Here is an 8,250-nt window from a genome sequence, read left to right on the forward strand (position 1 = left end):
ACATATGGAAACAAAATTTTAAAAGCCGAGGGATAAAGAGAGGGGAAAATGAAAAAAATAGAGATGGCAATCTAAAGAGAGACATACGAAGAAAAGAGATGAAGTGAAGCACAGGCTGGAGGACAGACAGGAAAGCATTAACAAATAAGCGCATTGGATGGGATAAAATTAGACATCGGAAAAATAAAAGCCACGTCTCTTAGGAAAGACAAGAAAAAACTACCAAATAAAGAAAGGGGGACAAAGAGAGAGACGCATACAAAGTAAATTTTAAAAGCAACGGGGTACACAACAGACCGAAAACTATTAAAAAGTAAGGATAGGGAGCTTGATCAAAGTAGATGTAGAAAGAAAATTTCAAAAGCAACTGGGTAGAGGACAAACAGAAAGAAAATTAAACACAGAGGCAGCAAACGAGATAAAAGTAGACATAGAAACAAAAATTTTAAAGCCGAGGTACTAAGACAGGAAAGAATTAAAGAAATAGCAACAGCGAACCAAACAAATGCAGAGAGACAGAAATTGTAAAAAGCGACCGCGCTAAGGAAAGATGAGAAATAATTAAAAAATAATGACAGTGAACGGAATAAAGGTAGAAAATTTTTGAAGCAACAGAGTTTAGGGAAATAGAGGAAAAAATTTAAAAGTAGGGGCACTGAACTGAAACGGGGACATAGGAAGAAAATTGAAAATCAAAGGCACTAAGGAAATAATTAAAAATAAAGACATCGAAGGGAAAAATGTAGACAGGGAAAGAACGTTTTAAAAGTGATGGGTATGAGGGAAATAAAGGGAGAAAATTAAAAGATAGGGACAGCGAACTAAAACAGATGTGGAAAGAAAATTTAAAAAGCAACGGCACGAATGAAAGAAAAAGAAATACTTTTTTAAACAACAGCAAAGGGAATAAAAGTGGGCATAGAAAGAACATTTAATAAGCAGAGGGGAACTAGGGGAATAAAGGGGAAAAATTGAAAAATAGGGACAGCAAACTCAGAGATGGAGAAAGAACATGGAAAAAGCGAGGGCACTAAGGACAGACAAGAAATTATGAAAAGAAAAGACAGCAAAATAAAGACTGCAAAGGGAATAAACGTAGACAATTTTAAAAGCGACAGGGATTAGGGAAATAAAGGGAAAATTATGAGATAAAGGAGAGCAAACTAAAACAGAGATGTAAAAATAAAATTTTTAAAGTGACGGCACTAAGACAAGAAATTATTAAAAAAATTCAAAGGTAATAAAAGTAGGCATAGAAAGAAGATTTAATAAGCAGAGGGGAATTAGGGAAACAAAGGAAAAAATTAGGAAATAGGGACAGTGAACTAAAATAAATGCAGAAAGAAACTCTAAAAAGCAAGGGCACTAACAAAAGACAAGAAATTATTAAAAGACAAGACAGCAACATAAAGACAGTGAACGAGGTAAAAGTAGAAAAATCTGAAAAGCAAGGGGGATTAGGGAAATAAAATGGAAAAATTTAAAAATAGGGACTGAACTAAAACCGAGATGTAGAAAGAAAAGAAATAATTAAAAAATAAAGGCATCAAAAGTAAGAAAAGTAAGCATAGAAAGAACATTTTAAAAGGGGGCGATAAGGGAAAAATTAAAACATAGAGACAGCAGGCTAGAACAGATTAAAATAGAACATCTAAAAAGCAAAGGAATTAAAGAAAGGCAAGAAGTAATTAAAAGAACAGCATAATAAAGACTGGGAACGGCATAAAAGAAAATTTTAAAAAGTAACAGGGATTAGAGAAATAAATGGAAAAATTAAAAAATAGTGGCAGTGAACTTAAAGAGATGGAGAAGGAAAATTTAAAAAGTGAGGGCACTATGGAAAGACAAGAAATAATTAAAACATAAATACAGGGAAATAATGACAGCTACTGGAACAAAAGGAGACAGAAAACTTTAAAAGAAACTGTGATTAAGGAAATAAGGATAACATTCAAAAATAGCATCACTGAACTAAAATGGAGATGATGAAAGAAAATCTAAAAAGCGATAGCACTAAGGAAAGACAAGAAAGGACAATCAAAAACTAACAGCAGCAAACGGGATAAAAGTAGAACATTTTAAAAGCCAAAGGACGGAGAAAGGAAAGAACTAAAAAATAGCAGCAGTGAACTACAATGCAGAAATAAAAAAAAAAAAAAATGCACTAAGGAAATACAAGAAATCATTCAAAACTACAGATGGTGAACAGGAGAAAAGTGGGCAGAGAAAGAAAATTTGCAAAGCCATGAGCATTAGGGAAAAGAAGGGGAGGGAACTAAAAACTAGGGACAGCAAACGAAAGGCAGAGCAAGAAAATTTAAAACGGGAGGGCCCCAAGGAAAGACAAGAAATAATTAACTAGAGCCCAATAAAGACAGCAAAGGGGATAAAAGGAGACAGAAAATTTAAAAGCAATGGAGATTAAAGCCATATTGAGCAAATGAAAAAACGGCGATGGCAAACTATAAGGAAAATAAGGAAAAAATTAATCGAAACTGTGAACTAAAAGAGAGATGTAGAATTAAAAAATTGTAAAAGCAATGGCAGTAATGAAAAACAAGAAAAAATAATTAACATCTCATGACAGCAAAGGAGATAAAAGTAGAAAATTTTAAAAACCAATGATCAAGATTAAGAAAGGAAAAAAGGAAAACCCAAATATTAAGATTAAGAAAGGAAAGCACTAAAAAATAGTGACAGCTAACTACAACACAGACATAAATAGACATTTTAAAAAGCAAAGGCACTAAGGAAAGACAAGAAATCATTAAAAAATAAAGACAGTGAACAGGATAAAAGTAGGCATAGAAAGAAAACTAAAAGAAAAAGAAAACAAACTAAGAGAGAGCTGTGGAAAGAAAATTTTAAAAGGTAGGGCACTAAGGAAAGACAAAAAAATAATTAAAGATAAATACATCAAAATAAAGACAGGAAATGGTATAAAAACAGACAAACTTTTAAAAGCAATGGTGATTAAGGAAATAAGGAAAAAATTTTAAAATCCCATTGGTGAACTAAAATGGAGATGGAAAAGAAGATTTAAAAAGTGATGGCACTAAGGAAAAACAAGAAAGAATAATTAAAAGTTAATGACAGCAAACAAGATGCAAGTAGAAATTTTAAAAGCCAAAGGATTAAGAGAGGAAAGCAGTACAAAGTAGCAACATTGAACTACAATGCAGACATAGACAGAAATTTTTAAAAGCGACAGTGCTAAGGAAAGACAAGAAATCATTCAAAATAAAGACAGTGAACGGAATAAAAGGAGGCATAGAAAGAAAACTTAAAAAGCAATCAGCATTAGGGACAGTGCACTAAAACAGAGATGCAGAAACAAAATTTTAAAAAGCAAGGGCACTAAGGAAAGACAAGAAATAATTGGGAAAATTAAAAAACAGGACATCAGGAAGTGATTTAAAAACCCGCATCGGTGAACTAAAACGGAGACGGAAAAAATGGAAAAAGACAGAAAATTATTTTTGAATCATTTATATAATACAGCAGATATAGGTTTGTATTTGGAAATCCTTCTTTTTATATATATATATATATATATATATGAATACTGTATATATACATATGAATATTATTTTTATATATAAATATATATATATATATATATAAAGGCGAGAGATTTTTCTCTACTGCAATGCCTCACACCCGTATTTACAGTTTTGAACGTTTTTGATCACACACACGAATTTTCGAGGCCGATTCCTCCTCTTTTGTCCACGTCTCTCCTTGGACCTGGATCGCTTTTAGTACGGACGCTAGTATCTCAGTAAGCTTTTCAAGTACTACTCTAAGATATTTTCAAAACTTATTGACTGAAAAAGCACACAGCTTCTATGACGAAAACAAAGCCTGTTTCTTCTGAACGCCTGAACTCTTACAAACGGCGTCTTTCCTCTTTTAGGACGCAACTATTTTCCCGATATCATTTCCTAGTAAGCGCACAGAAACAGAAGATTGCGCTTTCAGGAAGGCAAAATAAACGGAGGGAAGTCGGCTTTGCACAGGCAGAACACGCTCCAGCGCAGACCTTCTTTTCCTTTTAGGATCTGCGTTAAAATAGTTCCTAGAAAAACTACAGAAGGAAGGAGAGCTGGCGCATTCTTGACGTTAACTTTGAAGTCCATGCTCCAAGCGCCTTAGGAAAAACGCGGACACGCATCGCGGACGTACCTTGTACTCGCAGACCGCTACGCAGCCTTTCCGTCCGTCTTGCGCTTTCACGGCAGAAGAAAGGGCGACCACGGTGAAACGGCGGCAGCTGACACTCTGCTGAGAGAGGAAAAAAAACCTGTAGCATAAAGCTGGGGAGGAGTCCCAAGCTGCCCGGTTTTGTGAAGTCTTGCGAAGGCTACAGCCGAGCGAAGGAAAAAATAGCCCTTTGGAACATATTGCCAAACAACATTCGGCAATAAAACTCGGAGGCGTTTGACACGCGCCCATTTTTTGGTAACTTGCTATTTGCTTCCTGTTATCGTTGTTCTTCCTTCAGAACCTCTACTTGGAGCCAACTTCTTTGCTACCGGTTCAAGCGTTTCCCTTCCTGGTATTACTAGCACACGGGCCCAGGCAAGTCCCTGAACTGCTCTTCCGAACTTCTCCAAACGACAATTACAGCCACGAAAGAGGACTTCAAGAGAGGAAAAGGAGAGGCCGGGCAGCAAAAAAGCTCTGCAGGCTGCCACCAGTCAACATTCCACTCTTTTTTTTTTTTTTTCTTTTAAATACACCCCCCCCCCCCGCCCCCAAATACAAACAAAAAAACCCCATGACCTTGTATTTTTTTCCTTTGGGAGCTCACCCCTGTCTCAGCACAGTGTCCTCCACAGAGCAGGAAGCGCAGACGATCTGTATCCCGATCTGCACGCGACGAATCCGTGTTCAGAAGAAATAGGCCAGATCTGTAAGACCGGTGTTATTTTGGGGGTTTTAACAATCACAACGCAATTGCATCGACCGACGCGTTTGTGAGAAAACTCCTTAACTTCTAAACGTAGCACCTCCTTGGGTAAAAAAACGTGTGCGAGACTGAAAAAAAGGGATGATTCAGAGCTCCCGCTCACGATGGAGCCGTGGCGAAAGGAATGAAAGTGAAGACAAACAGCAGCAACAGGAAGTGAAATTCGGCTTTAATTCTAGGCACGTGCTTAAGAGACTCTCCAAGCCCACACCTCAATCCTAGGAGCGACTAGCCCTTTTCTGGAAGGACAAACTTTGTTACTTCAAAGTCCTAGACCGAAGGCTCCACGGAACAGAACGTGCACCGAGCCACAGGCCACCGTGCCATCGACGCTCTGATGGCAAAGAAAAACCAAGGAAAACTAAAGTTTAAAGATCGGTTTCCATCGCGTTTCATTCCTGACGTTTCCACTGGCACCTAGGTGCTCCAAAATGAACTCTACTGACACCGCATGTTACTAACAATTTAGTTCTGCGTATCAAAACAACAGGCTATTTCCAGCTCGCCCATCAAAGTAGCACGACCGACCAGAAGAGAAACACCGGACCCTAAAGAAGGGAACAGGCAGCTCTTCATTTCTCCTAGAGGAAAGTCTGTTCTTTTGCCCGGAAGGCAAACAGCCGAAACTGCCAAGGGAGCACTGCAGGAACGCGGCGCGCTCTCTCAGCTGCAATTTGTCATCGGCTTTTCTGCACGGGCAGCGGCTTTGCCTTTCCTCTGGCTTTGATGTGGCGCCCCTGGAGCGTCCTTGACCCGGCAAGGGTTTCTCCCCGCTCCCGCAGCCCCAGACACGCGATTACCTGAGCGCCGAGCGGAATCACCCACGCGGGATTTTCTTCCCGGGACGCAGAAGGTGACGCTGGGAAAGGAGGAGGCAAAAAAGGAAGCGGTTTGTCCGGCAGCCACGGCCCTAGAAACTACACCTCCCGGCATGCCCCGGGGAACCAACGTGGCCGACCAAAAGCCCCGGATGCCAGGGGACGCAGCCCTCCGTGCTTTGGGATCCTGCGGGGACACCGTTCACCGCGCCACCGCCGCACGTGGAAGCCCCGCCGAGCCCCCAGCGCGGCTCCCCCCGCCGCCCGGCCCCGGAGCGGAGCGGCGCGGCTCGGCGCGGGGCCCCCCGCCCCGCCCCGGCGCGGCGCCCGCCCAACTCCGGGCTCACCTCGCCACCGGCCCCGGCCCGACGCGCCCCCCCTCGCCCGGCTCCGGGAAGCCCCGCCCGCCCGGCTCCCACACGGCACCGAACCCTCCCCGCTCCGTGCCTCCCGCCGGCCCGCCGCTCCCCCGCAGGCAAGGGAAAGGAGGAGGCAAAAAAGGAAGCGGTTTGCCCGGCAGCCACGGCCCTAGAAACTACACCTCCCGGCATGCCCCGGGGAACCAACGTGACCGACCAAAAGCCCCGGATGCCGCGAGACGCAACCCTCCGTGCTTTGGGACCCTGCGGGGACACCGTTCCCCCCGCCGCCGCCGCACGTGGAAGCCCCGCCGAGCCCCCAGCGCGGCTCCGGGCAGCCCCCGCCAACACCTCCGGCTGCCCGCCCCCGCCCGGCGCCGACGCGGCGCGGCGCTCCCCCGCCGCCCGGCCCCGGACCGGCGCGGCGCGGCGCCCCCCGCCGCCCGCCCCGGAGCGGCGCGGCTCGGCGCAGCACCCCCCGCCCCGGAGCGCCGCGGCTCGGCGCGGCGCCCCCCCCCGCCGCCCGGCCCCGGAGCGGCGCGGCTCGGCGCGGCGCCCCCCCGCCGCCCGGCCCCGGAGCGGCGCGGCTCGGCGGCCCGGCCCCGGCGCGGCTCGGCGCGCCGCCCGGCCCCGGCCCCGCCGCCCGGCCCCGGACCGGCGCGGCTCCCCCCCCGCCCGGCCCCGGACCGACGCGGCTCGGCGCGGCGCTCCCCGCCGCCCGGCCCCGGCGGGGCTCGGTGCGGCGCCTCTCCGCCGCCCGGCCCCGGACCGGCGCGGCGCCTGCCCAGCATCGAATCAGTGCGGCTCAGATCGGCGCGGCGGCCCCCGGCGCCCGGCCCCAGAGCGGCGCGGCTCGGCGCGGCGCCCGCCCGGCCCCGGACCGGCGCGGCTCGGCTCGGCGCGACGCTCTCCCGCCGCCCGGCCCCGGCGCGGCTCGGCGCTGCCCCGCCGCCCGGCCCCGGCGCGGCTCGGCGCTGCCCCGCCGCCCGGCCCGCACCGGCGCGGCGCCCGCCCAGCATCGAACCAGCGCGGCTCAGCTCGGCGCGGCGCCCCCCGCCGCCCGGCCCCGGAGCGGCGCGGCGCCCCCCCGCCGCCCGGCCCCGGGAAGCCCCACCCGCCCGGCTCCCACACGGCACCGCACCCTCCCCGCTCCGTGCCTCCCGCCGGCCCGGCCGCTCCCCCCCCAGGCACCGCCGCCCTTCTCGGGACTTTCCCCGCTCACCTCCTCCCTGCCTGCAGCCGCAGCCGGGCTCCCGCTGGCCCCTCCGCGGGGGGAAGCTCCACCCACGGCGCGATGCCCGCCCCCGATGCACCTCGCAGGCGCTGGCGAAGCTCCGCCCTCCCAGCGGAAAACCCCGCCCTCTGCAGCCAAGCTCTGCCCTGCACACAGCACGCATGCGCCGGTGAAGCTCCGCCCCCTCGGCAAAGCTCCACCCTCCCATGGCAAAGCTCCGCCCCCCGCAGCAAAGCTCCGCCCCTGAGACAGCGCGCATGCGCAGACAAAGCTCCGCCCTTCACAGCAAACCTCCGCCCTCCCACGGCAAAGCTCCGCCCCCCGCAGCAAAGCTCCGCCCCTGAGACAGCGCGCATGCGCAGACAAAGCTCCGCCCTTCACAGCAAACCTCCGCCCTCCCACGGCAAAGCTCCGCCCCCCCGCGGCAAGGCTCCGCCCCCGACGCATCGCGCATGCCCTGGTCAAGCTCCGCCCTCACCCGGCAAAGCTCCGCCCCCCCCGCGGCAAGGCTCCGCCCCCGACGCATCGCGCATGCGCTGGTCAAGCTCCGCCCTCACCCGGCAAAGCTCCGCCCTCACCTGGCAAGGCTCCGCCCCCCCGCGGCAAAGCTCCGCCCCCGAGGCAGCGCGCATGCGCGGCAAAGCTCCGCCTTTCACATCAAAGCTCCGCCCCCACGGCAAAACTCCGCCCCAAGACAGCGCGCATGCGCCGGTTAAGCTCCGCCCTCACACGGCAAGCTCCGCCCACCCGCGGCAAAGCCCCGCCCTTCAGAGCAAAGCGCCGCCCCCCCGGCAAGGCTCCGCCCCCGAGACAGCACGCATGCGCCAGTGAAGCTCCGCCCTCGCACGGCAAAGCTCCGCCTTACCA

At 50.3% G+C, this 8,250-nt stretch overlaps 1 long non-coding RNA gene across 1 annotated transcript; it reads right to left on the reverse strand.

Moving 5' to 3' along the window:
- Positions 1-3,540: 3,540 nt before the first annotated feature.
- Positions 3,541-7,580, reverse strand: LOC148050043 (uncharacterized). Its single transcript, XR_015701772.1, has 3 exons — positions 7,372-7,580; positions 4,814-4,913; positions 3,541-4,281 (listed from the first exon to the last, which is right to left on the reverse strand). It is a non-coding gene; the product is annotated as an uncharacterized LOC148050043 (long non-coding RNA).
- Between the last annotated feature and the right edge of the window lie 670 nt (positions 7,581-8,250).

The sequence above is a fragment of the Nipponia nippon genome, unplaced genomic scaffold, assembly GCF_047370975.1.
Source record: "Nipponia nippon isolate SJK-2023a ecotype South Korea unplaced genomic scaffold, ASM4737097v1 scaffold_90, whole genome shotgun sequence".
NCBI lineage: Eukaryota > Metazoa > Chordata > Aves > Pelecaniformes > Threskiornithidae > Nipponia > Nipponia nippon.